At 42.8% G+C, this 11,155-nt stretch overlaps 1 long non-coding RNA gene across 1 annotated transcript in view; it reads left to right on the top strand.

Annotated features, from left to right (window-relative positions):
- The window catches only part of LOC116673895 (uncharacterized), a 17,782-nt gene that overhangs the window by 1,366 nt on the left and 5,261 nt on the right, over positions 1-11,155 (top strand). The window contains exon 2 of the long non-coding RNA XR_004327908.1: positions 1,345-1,349. This is a non-coding gene — a long non-coding RNA (uncharacterized LOC116673895). The remainder of the gene's footprint in view (positions 1-1,344; positions 1,350-11,155) is intronic.

Genomic DNA, 11,155 nt, shown 5'->3' on the forward strand with positions numbered 1-11,155 from the left:
GTGTGTGTGTGTGTGTGTGTGTGTGTGTGTGTAGCCTTTGATATCATTCAATCAACACTGAATAATTTAAGCACACATGTAAGATTGGCTTTCTTTTGTTCCTTATCTATTAAATTTGTCCAAATGTGACATTTTTGGGTATTTAGGGAGTTCGCCTTGTGATGCTCAGCTCTCAGTGTGATATCTTATTGATGTCGACTTCTCCGGTTCTCACCTTTGTATGTCTTGAACAGGAATTATTGGAAGTGGGCGGGATTTAAGATCAGCACTCCTACCCTAATTTGGTGAATACCGACCTTGGTGTACACACAAAAGAAACATCAACCCAGAATTAGAGAGGCATCATCTTAATTTGTTAAAACAAAATCAACTGACAACCACATGCTGTACATGTAGGCTGCACAAAAAGATGAGCACTATTTGGCAGGTCTAAATAAAAGGCAACCATTTCCTCACATCCTGTAGGCAAAAAAAATGTTTGGACACATTTGCATCCTTTTGTGATTGCTAAACGTCTCAAGCCAAACCTATTGGCACTAGTATGCTAAGACTACCCACAAAGTTTTGGTTTTGGACGATGAGACCTAACACACCTTTCAGTTCATCCCTGCGAAGTTGGATGGGTTCTATGCAGGCCAGTCAATCCCTTACACCAAATTGGGAAAACCATTTCTTTATGGACCTATACTTTGGATTGGGCACAATTCTGTTCTGCAGCAGCTTTTAAAATCAGACCAAAATTTAAATGTATGCTTCTTTTTAAAGTATTAGTCTTGCATTGCCAGATTTACCTCCACAGCGATGCACGCTCAAATATTCTGGGATGGGAGAAAAACTTGCTCTGGTTTATTGGAATTTCTTTAAACCAATCACAATCATCTTGGGCAGTGCTAAGCACTCAACGCATTGACGGTGCCTCTGCAAAATAGCCTTGGGAAGGAACTTGTTTTGGTGGAAAATGTGTAGGTTTAAAAGTTGTTTTAGTCGTGCAACAAAACACTCCGATTGGACAGATAGTCTAGCTAGCTGTCTGGATTTACCCTGCAGAGACCTGAGAACCAGGTAACCATAGTCCTCAGAAATCCACCAGAGTTTGTAATGCCAACACAAAGGAAGTGGATGGGGACGGACATCCGGTGGGAATTTAAGGGGGAACCTAAACAATCCCGGAAATAAAACGCTGTTAATATAGACTTTTAATGTATCAATACATCAGCAATATTTAAGTGTCAAAGAAATTATATAGTTGCTTTTGTTCCTCCCTGTAACCTGAGTTGACATGAAGTATCCACATGTGTCCACATTGAACACCTGGTCTGGGTCTGCAGCCCGGATCATGGTAAGTAGTAGTCCCTCAAATCAACACCATCTTGGCACCAGAGTGGCGGTGGCATCCCCTCTAGCCTGCGAGGTTTGGATACAGAGGAAGGGCTTATCCTCTTAATAAATAAACCTGGAAGCTAAAATCACAGGAACACAGGGGGGATCATTGCTGCACTGCACTGCACTCCTCTCCTTTCCACTCCGTCAGAGAGGGATTATCCCATTCATTTAGTGTGCGCGCCGCTAATTTCTCCTGCCAGGTTCAACTCCCAGAATGCACCAGGGAGATTGGCTGCCTCTGCTTCTTTTCTTTCTTTCTCCTCTCTCTCTCTCTTGCTCCTTTGCTCTTCCCTCCCCTCCATACCTGGCTCCCTGACTTGTTTTATCTCTCTACTGGTGGGAACACAAACTCCGGTGATTCTTCCTCCTCATCCTCTTCTTTGATGATGTTTTACAAATTCACTTGGCAGGCTACAGAACCGTCTCCCTGGGACTCGAGGCTGCACGCGTGTGCCTTAAAAACAAGATTAAGGTGCATACCTCTCGTAAAACAGGTGTTGTCAGCATCTAACAGGTTGAATTTTCTTTTTTTCTTACCTGATGCAACCCTCATCTTATGCCTCACAAGACAGTGGATACTGGCGTTTAGCAGCAATGAGACTGAGCAGGGCTTTATGTTCACAGAAACGTCTATTCGTTTTACTCCTCTCATGATAAGTCAAGCAGGAAGCAAAAAGTCATTTATTTCTTTTAAGGACGCATCCGCTGCAGAAGTCTGACTTTATTCAACATGCTGAACTTCTATTGAATTCCAAAAGGAACATTTGGTTGATGAACACCACAGTTTCAATTTTAAAAAGACTAATAAAACTGTGTGTGTGTGTGTGTGTGTGTGTGTGCGTGCGTGCGTGTGTGTATATATAATGTTATTAAGAAAGTGGAGAGACACTGATCGTCTCCAACCTAAATATTCCATGTCCCATCAACCCCAAGGCACTTTGGGAAATTACATTACAGTTCAGGAAGCCAGAAAGGACCGTCCATGTCTAACCTGAGCCATATGTAGACCTCTCAATTGTGTGTGTGTGTGTGTGTGTGTGCGTGTGTGCGTGCGTTGGCGCGCACAAGTGTGTACAGTATATTTAAGTTTCAAGGGAGCTATGACATATTCTGTCCTGTAGACAATGTTGTATGTTTACACCACCAAGTTCCTTCACCTCTCAGGTGTATGTGTTCGTATCCTCTGTGTGTTTACTCAGCTCCGTCTCTCACCTCCAGCTAATTCTCACACCCCGCTGATGAATTCCATAGTGCATCACAATGGGCTGTAACTCGTATAAGCCAGAGAATATACAGTACGTATCATGGTTTTAATGCATGCTCAGCAAATTTGAAAGCAAATTTAAAGGGCAGGTGTAAATAGCAAAATGAAACATGCAGATGCTTTGGGAATCTTTTTCTTCATTGTGTGTAATTGCCTTACCTGTAATCAGGGCTGTGGATAGCTAATGTTGTCGTCTCCTGGTTGTGCAAAGAAGCAACTGTTCGCTAAGACGTTGTTTTACAGTGAAAGTGATAAAGTTCGTGAAAAAGGTTTTGGCAAATCAGTTGTTGCAGATTTAAATTTGACCAAGTATTCTCCCACCAGATTTTTATTTAAAGCCGCTTATGGGCCAGCTTTGAACATAGTTCAAATGTTCATTTTGAGATATAAAATGAATATAATATAGCAGTATTAGAATAATGTTAAATACTAAATACCTAACATTAAAAAAAAGATTTACTTCACAGACTTACTTTTTGAAGTTTTTTTTTTAGATTTTGTGAGTTCAAAAGTGATTTGAACTCCTGACCTCCAGATTTCAACGGTCCTGTCTGTAATAGACACAAAGATCTACACACTTTGCACATTCATATTTTTGCAAAGTGACAATACATTTAATGGTCAATAATAACAGGAGTCAATTAAATAAAACTGAATAAAATGACGGCCACTTCCTCTCAGCATCACCCACGGCGGACCTGACTTTATTCCCACCTCTTCAAGAAGCTTCCTCCCACTGTCGCCCCCCCCCGCTTCTCCTCCTCCTCTCTCTTTGTAAACCTCTGTACGTGAACGCAGCAGGCATCACAAGTGTTGTGCCGCCGCCGCCAACGCCGCCGTAATCCCGTCTCCCTGGCTCACCACTGCTGCTGCTGAGCTGTTTGTTTAGGAATCCGGGCCCCGAAAATTGTATTCCATCGACCATGCTCGCTATCAACACACAATTATCTGGGTTAATCATGTGGAACTGTGGCAAATTCACCTGGGGCTCAGGAACTAATGACATTCGCGTCTGGCCCTGCTTTAGTGAAATGGCCCCAGCACCTGCAGCAGGAACACGGAGATTGCCAAAGAAAATTTGGTCTCATTTCGTCCTCCTCGACGCCCCCCTCTCAACCCACCCCCGCCCCATGCAACCCCTCCCCTCACCCACGTCCCCGCTTTCTAACCTCCTACACCCTTCCCCCTTTCCAATCTCTCTGTCTCTCTTCCCATTTCCATCCTACTTTCGCCCTCAAATTTGTAAGTCTTTCAGGTTTCCTCCTCTGCCTTTTTTGTTTCTCTCGCACCTTCTTTTCCTGTCAAAAAGCAGGACACCGAATCACAACTGCATGCAGGGCGGACGTCAGTCTTCACGCCTCTTGTATTATCACTATATTTCCAGCTTCTCTACCTGTGTAACACCTCAACGTTAGACAGCGGGGATGTGAGGATTTATAGAAGCCGAACACGATATATGTATATAATACGTATATACGTATATATATGTAACTTTGGTTCCTGACAGAGAGCGACTTGTGTTCTCGCTGTATAATGAAGAGAAGTGATTGAGTGCAGTCAGCGAGGTGTTGATGCTCTTTCTCCATCCCACTTTGTCTCCCTTGCTCTATTTGTCTTTTCTCTCCATCATACACACTTAATCATACCCACCACAAAGTCATTCCCACCAACTTAGAGGAAGTAGAGAACCTCAATGCTCATAATTATACATCAATACAAACATATGTTTCCCAATCACAGATGCAATCCATGTGTGAAATGGGTGTCACACCGTTGGAGGTCTCATTATTCGCAAAGTGTGTGCGTGTGTCTCAACACTTTGGCTGCCACCCACACCGGTCACAGTGACTATGTTATATACCTCCTCTGCTGATGATCTCAGGCTTTTGCATGCTGAGCGTACTGTTCGTCGGATTCTATTTCCAACAATCCTCGTTTTGAATACGAGGTGCGAAACAAATCCTTCCTTCCTCGGGGGAACACGTTAGTCAATGTGGATGGATTTATCCCAGTGGACCGCAGTAGACGAGCTGCTCATTGGGGTTGCTCGTCAGTTGTCTTTTGGTGAGAAATAAAATGACAACTCTTGTGGTGTTATCACACAGAGCAAGCCTCACCACCCGCCACAGTTACACTTTGAATCGTAGCCCAACTCAAAAGGACGTTGATTCCGGAGCTCTCGTTCTCGGTGACGACTACATTTCTGCTCTGGCTACAAGTTATTTTCAAGGAGACACTGAGACGTCAACACTGGGCTTGCTGAAGGCTTCACCGCCTTTCATCAAAACTGCATCGTCACAGATGTGTTATTTAAAGAATATAGTCAGTTCCTGCAGTTTGCTCAAATTCAATTCTGTTGTCCAGCATTTGGACAATACAGCTGAGGATCTCAGGGTTGTTGTGTTTAATTTGGGTTGTGGTAAATGCAAATTTCTTAGGGACAATTTAAGCACAATAGCAACTGAAGGGATATGGACATACCAGCTTTACTGTGGCACGGCGATTGCATTAAAAGCATTAAAAGTTGCATTGAAGTTAATGGAAACACACAAGTAGGTGCCAATTTGGCCGAGGGGTGAAGATGCAAGCACAGGAAATGTTTTACTACTGTACCTCTAGACAAATGAAAAACTGGTGTCAAGCATGGCTGGATGGATGGTGATTTAAGCACAATAGCAACTAGTCATACCAGCATTGCCAAGAACACATGGCATGTGTGGCAAAGGTGAATTTTAGAGGCAGGACAATTGCATGCAAAGTTAATGGAAAGACACAAGTCAATGCAAATTTGACAAAAGATGAAGATGCAAGCACAGACAATGTTTCAACGCCGTGCCTCTACACTATGCTTCATGGTGCCACCAACTTATTTGCACAGCTGCCTCATTGAGGTTTACACTATACCGTCTGCACTTTGAGTCTCAAATATACATAGACATGTTTGCATGCAGGCATATTTCTGTGCACGGAAATGTATTCAAGGCCATGATTGTAGAGCTAATTGAAAAATGTTCACCAAAATAATCAAATTTAAAGCTTAGGATTGCATTGGAGCCCACATAAGAAGCAGGGCACATACACACACAAACACAGGGAACTTGTCTTGTTGCTCTGGAGTCCGTGACATGGTTTAACAGTCTCACAGGATCCATAAAACGCCCCCGAAGGCTTCATATAATCTCTCCTTTTTTCCTGCTTAATAGGAGATAATACAAGTGCGCACCCCGATGAATCAATATGCAACAGCAGCTTTAGTTTGATAATTAATACCAGTGTCGGAAATAGATTTGTGATTTGGCAGGGGCAGGTTTGATATGACTCTGGTCTCCCCTCTCTCTTCTTCTCTCTCTTCTCTGAACAGCCAAAGTCCCCGTTCCACTCTGTATCCATAATCTCATTCATTTTTATTTTTTTTCAATAGCGCTAATTCTTTGACTAAAGCCTGTTATCTCATTAAAGGCCCCGCGATGGGATTCGATGGCATCCTGACATCTGTATTCATTGCCCCCCAAAATTAGTCCTGACACAATTTTAACGAAAAAACACTCAGAACAGTCACATAAGGGAGGAGAAAAAAAATCATCTATTAAGGTTTGGTAACGCTTTTGGAAAGGGTGGATGAGCACCATAGTAACTCTCTGTTCTTTAGCTGCTGAAGTCCGCTGGCCCACCTCTTATATGGACTCTAACACTCAATGCATGAGTCGGATTGAGATATTGAAGAGTGCCTTGACTTGGCTCATGCTTGTTTAAGGGTGACTGCAACAAACCACTCTTGAGGTAGAGGGAATGGTGAGAGGAGACAAAGAGGCGCCCCGCTGGCCCTCGGTAGATAAACACAGAAGCCAGACAAACCGAAGATGCACGGGAAGTGTATTCCCTCTCCGATCGGCAACCATCTAACTTCCCACCCGCCCCTTGCCTTCTCTTCATCTCCTGCTCCTCCCTCATTCCATGCCCCCCCTACCCTCCTGCACCATCACCCTCGTCAAAAGCCTGTGTCGGTTGTGGCTGCTGATAATTCCCTCTGTTTCAAAAAAAAGAAAAAGAGAGATGAAAGCGTTCATGGATGAAAGAAACTTGGATGTAATCTCTCTCGCCGTCTTTCGCTCTCTCTTCCAGTACACGGTGTTGATCGTTTTCTTCGGGGGAAAAGGGGGGCAATGAGTGGGGAAGAGGCAGAGTGAAGATGGGAATGAGGGGATGTGAAAACAGAAACCCATTTGGAGCCTTCAGGGGCCCAGGTGAGGCCAGGTTGTGGACTAGTTCAATAGAATCAGTTTACCCTTTCCGCATGTACACACAGTGACCTGATGAAATAGTGGCCTGGAGAGGAGAGGGGCCAAAGATAAAGGAAAAGCCATCGTTTTCCTCCTGTGCCTCATTTGGCCCTGGCCACGATAAGGCCTTCAGCTCTCAGGTATCTGTAGTCACAAGGTAAGAGGCCTGTCATAAAGCACAGATAGAGAGACTACAGAATGGACTGTGAGGAGAATAGAGTAGACAGAAGAAAAGAGGAGTTATTTTGCAGGCTGTAAGAGGGATATTCTCTCATCATATGAATCAATTGAATCCACCTGATGTCACCTATTTGCCAGACTGAGACTGAGCTTGGATAAAAGATCCACTCAGAACCAAATACACAGGTTGCAACTTTATAATACATGTTTTCTAGCTGCAGTTGGCAAGGTTATAGTGTAAAAATGCACCCATTGTATTTAATTAAATCGGTAGCGAGTGCTGCAATAAAGACATTTGCGCGGCCATATTAGAAAGAACTATGAACAGCTGCTAGAGTAATGATGCAATGACCACAAAGACATAGGTTGCAGACTACAGGCTTTTGCCGGGGAAGCTATAAGCAGCTCCCACATTTTTTCTCAATGATGAAAGGTAAAAAAATATATAAAAACATTTAACATAGATATCTCATGTAAGAGAGAGAGTCAGATGTACTTTACACCAGAGGTCTTCAACGTCTTTTTAAACTAAGGACCCTTCAGCCGAAGGAGAGAGGGAGCAGGGACCCCCACTAATAGTGTATACAGTCGAGTTGCATAATAAATCGGACCTACAATTGCGTTATGTCTGCCTAAGGCCTTTACACATATCTTTTTATGGTGCTTACAATACTGAGCTATTAAAAAAATTGTGACATATTTATATTTTTATACATCATGTTTTAATGTTAAATAAATGAGACAGAGCGAATCCTTCGAGTTAGCTTACCTTTAGGCCATTAATGTTGTTTTTTCACAAATAGGCTGATTTATCTTTGCTTACAATATGTTGGATTTATGTTTATGTACAGTATATGTATTATTTTATAGTGAAATGAAAATGAAATTACAATTAAAAATATTTTTTCTCAAAAGTGATTGAACAATATTTTGGGGGCCCCCTGTAGTATCTTTGAGGATCCCCTAGAGGCCGTGGACCCCTTGTTCAAGATCTTTGCTTTACACCATCCACCACACCGCTATTCTTATGTTGACCAATCCTAAGGTTCAGATTTGTCTAATACAATCATAATTCCTAGGGGGTACTGGGCTGGCGGGCAGGCCAACTGACATTTCATCACCTTGTGTACTTGCTGCCCATAACGGCAGCCAAGGTTGCAGGGAGATTTTGTGATGCAACTGCAAAAAAAGCTTGACAATTTTTGAACTCTTGCTGTACTCTGAGAGTTGGGGAGCTCATGCCGCGCCGGGCCACAGACCTCATTATCCACCACCTGACTGGTCTGAATAGATAGAAATGGAAGGTGAAAAAAGGCAAAGACAGACAGGAGGAGAAGAGGGTACGATTAGAGAGGAGGATCTGTCAGCATAGACATGGGAAATGGAATCACCTGTGACTCAAAATGATTTTAATGAAGAAAAAAGAATAGGGCAAATTAAAGAAAAGATCAAGTGAAGAATAAAAGCAGGAAGAGGAGCTCTTATTCTTTGCCTTTCCACACTGAGAACATGCTCTGCCGTAACATAATTAATAATTTAACGTTCTTCTTTTCCATAATTGCTCATATCAGATCATGTTTTGACCTGCAGTTATTAAAAAAAACTTTGAAATGTAGACTTCTAGTCTTGTTCTAAATAACATTTCTGATTTTGCTTTTAGTAATCGCAGCCTTTAAGGGTGGCACAGAATGATGCATCTCAGCTGCTCAGACCTTTTTTGTTGGATTTCTGTAAAAAGCGCACAGTCGGCCTGAGGACACCAGCATCCCTCCAGGACAGGGGTGCGCGGAGGTGTGGGGGTGTTGGATTTTATAGCCCGCAGCTCCCCAGCCCCACTTTGCCAGCCGGGACAAGGAGAGCCCATATGGCAGCCAAGCGTGGCTCCGGCCAGCTCGGGCTCATATGTATGGAAAACGAGGTCTGGAGAGGGAAGTCACAGGGGGTCATGCTAGTCAGAGAGGCAGCCCGAGGTCCTGGTGTAGGTTAGAAGGTCTTGGTTCAGGAGAAGAGGCTAATTTCTTCTACTTGGCTGAGCAAAGGCCTGAATAATTGCGCCCCCTGGGTTGGCCTCTGGGTGTTGTGGAGGTAGAGCGGAGTGAACCAGCGTGGAGAGCGAGCAGGGGGAGGTTCAGGGAGAGGCGGTTGGATCACAGAACATGTTGTGTCCAGCTCTCAATAGCTGCTCATTATATTTGTTTTCATGGTTCGAAATTAAAAACATCCTTTTGCATATTTGTGCATTACACCACACATTATTTGTACTTAATATCATCACATGCAGGTAACACCAATCGCATAACAACCAAGTGACATCGCTTTAGAGTGCTGAAGATGCTACCTAGACATGTTCAGATTACAGACATATTTAAAAGTATTTCGAAAATTAAAGATAGTATGAGCTCTGTGATTTGGGGAAAGATGAAAATAAGTCACATTGGTGACCTGAAGCTTCAATAATTATGTTTTTGGCCACTTGGGGACCATACAACAAGTTGAAACACAACACTATCCCTGGCATTGTATCAGCTGTAGCTAGCTACTGTAGCTAATTAAGCTAGCATTAGCTGTGTGACTCATTTCTCACCTGATTCTCAAATTCGTACATGAGGGCCACATATGAAATCATGCTAAAACAATTAGGCTAAAGCTACATTAACCAGGTGATGATCCATGGAAATTACATAGAAATAAAGAAACAATATTCTTGCAATGCAATGGAGAGTCAGTCAGTATTGCATGCATATACATGTATGTGTGTATATATTGATACATATATACATATAAAACATTACCCATAACCATACAGACTAATTAGATGATGCTTTGATGCTTTTTGCAATATATGTGATCATCAGTTTCTCCTTGACATTATGTAATAGTGCATGCACTTTTGACAGCTAGTGCTGCCTGTCCCAGAAAACCTTCTCTTCAAAACATTATCGGTGATCATGTATATTAATTTGTTTACATTAATAAAGACTATTTTCTTTTTAATGCGTTGATTCAGCATCCCAATTATGGGCAACCAATTCAATGTTAAAGACCAATGATTCGTTAGATGTCATTCATTGAGTTTCTTCCGGTCTTGACTTGAGACACTCATTGACGTCCTCGTTCGAGACAATGATTCCCGCTCATTCATTGGTTGTCCTGCTTCCAAAGTTTGAAGCACTAGCAGTGGATGGAAAGCAGGAATAGGAAAAGTCGGGCACGCGGTACGTTTGACAGGCTGAACTGGTAGGCCTACATACCGCACATTAAAAAGAGCAGTTCAAAACATGTATTTGTTCAATTTCACCCATAATGGGTTGTTAACTCTTGGCTTTGGAAGTCCTCACCCCTGCAGGTAGCGAACTAGCCAAGTATGCTAATAGCAGCATGGAGCAGATACACACACTTTGGCTGTGGTTTTGGATTTGGAATAGATTAAAACTTTTTGAATCCAGAGTATCACTCTTACTATAGTCCCAACATAAAGTAAAGAAATAAATTAAAAAATGTATTGTCAAATGTCTGCAGCATAAAAGAGATGAGTTTTCTTAAGTTGCTTCTTCTGATGTCTTTGTTTCCCCCATAGTAATTACCGTGGACAGTCCTATCTACAGAGAACAAAGACCCAGCGTGATGATGTGATGTAAAGGTCAACTAGTAGAGTGTGTGTGAATCCGAGGCTGACAGCGACCACAAGCACAACTTCCACTCCTGGACCATAAGTAATGAATCTGCCACGATCCTGCTTTTTAAAGATTGAAAACGAAGCGATATGACTGGATCTCCCTGACTTCATTAGAAAATAAAGATCACCCTTTTAAACCCATGACTGCGTTGGCTGTTGGTGGCGAGGCAGAGGAGGTGACAGATGTTTAAACACGGCGAGGGCCGGGGGAAGCGAATGTGACATGCTCCGGTGTAATTATACTCACCTAGTTCACAGCGGAGATTAAGAAAGAGAAGGGATGGAGAAGCAAGGGAGCGTCAGACATGAAAGAATATTGAAAAGACTCGCTGATGAGCAATGTCAACTCTCTTTCTCCCCCCCTCTCCCTTT

The sequence above is a fragment of the Etheostoma spectabile genome, chromosome 24 (assembly GCF_008692095.1).
Source record: "Etheostoma spectabile isolate EspeVRDwgs_2016 chromosome 24, UIUC_Espe_1.0, whole genome shotgun sequence".
NCBI lineage: Eukaryota > Metazoa > Chordata > Actinopteri > Perciformes > Percidae > Etheostoma > Etheostoma spectabile.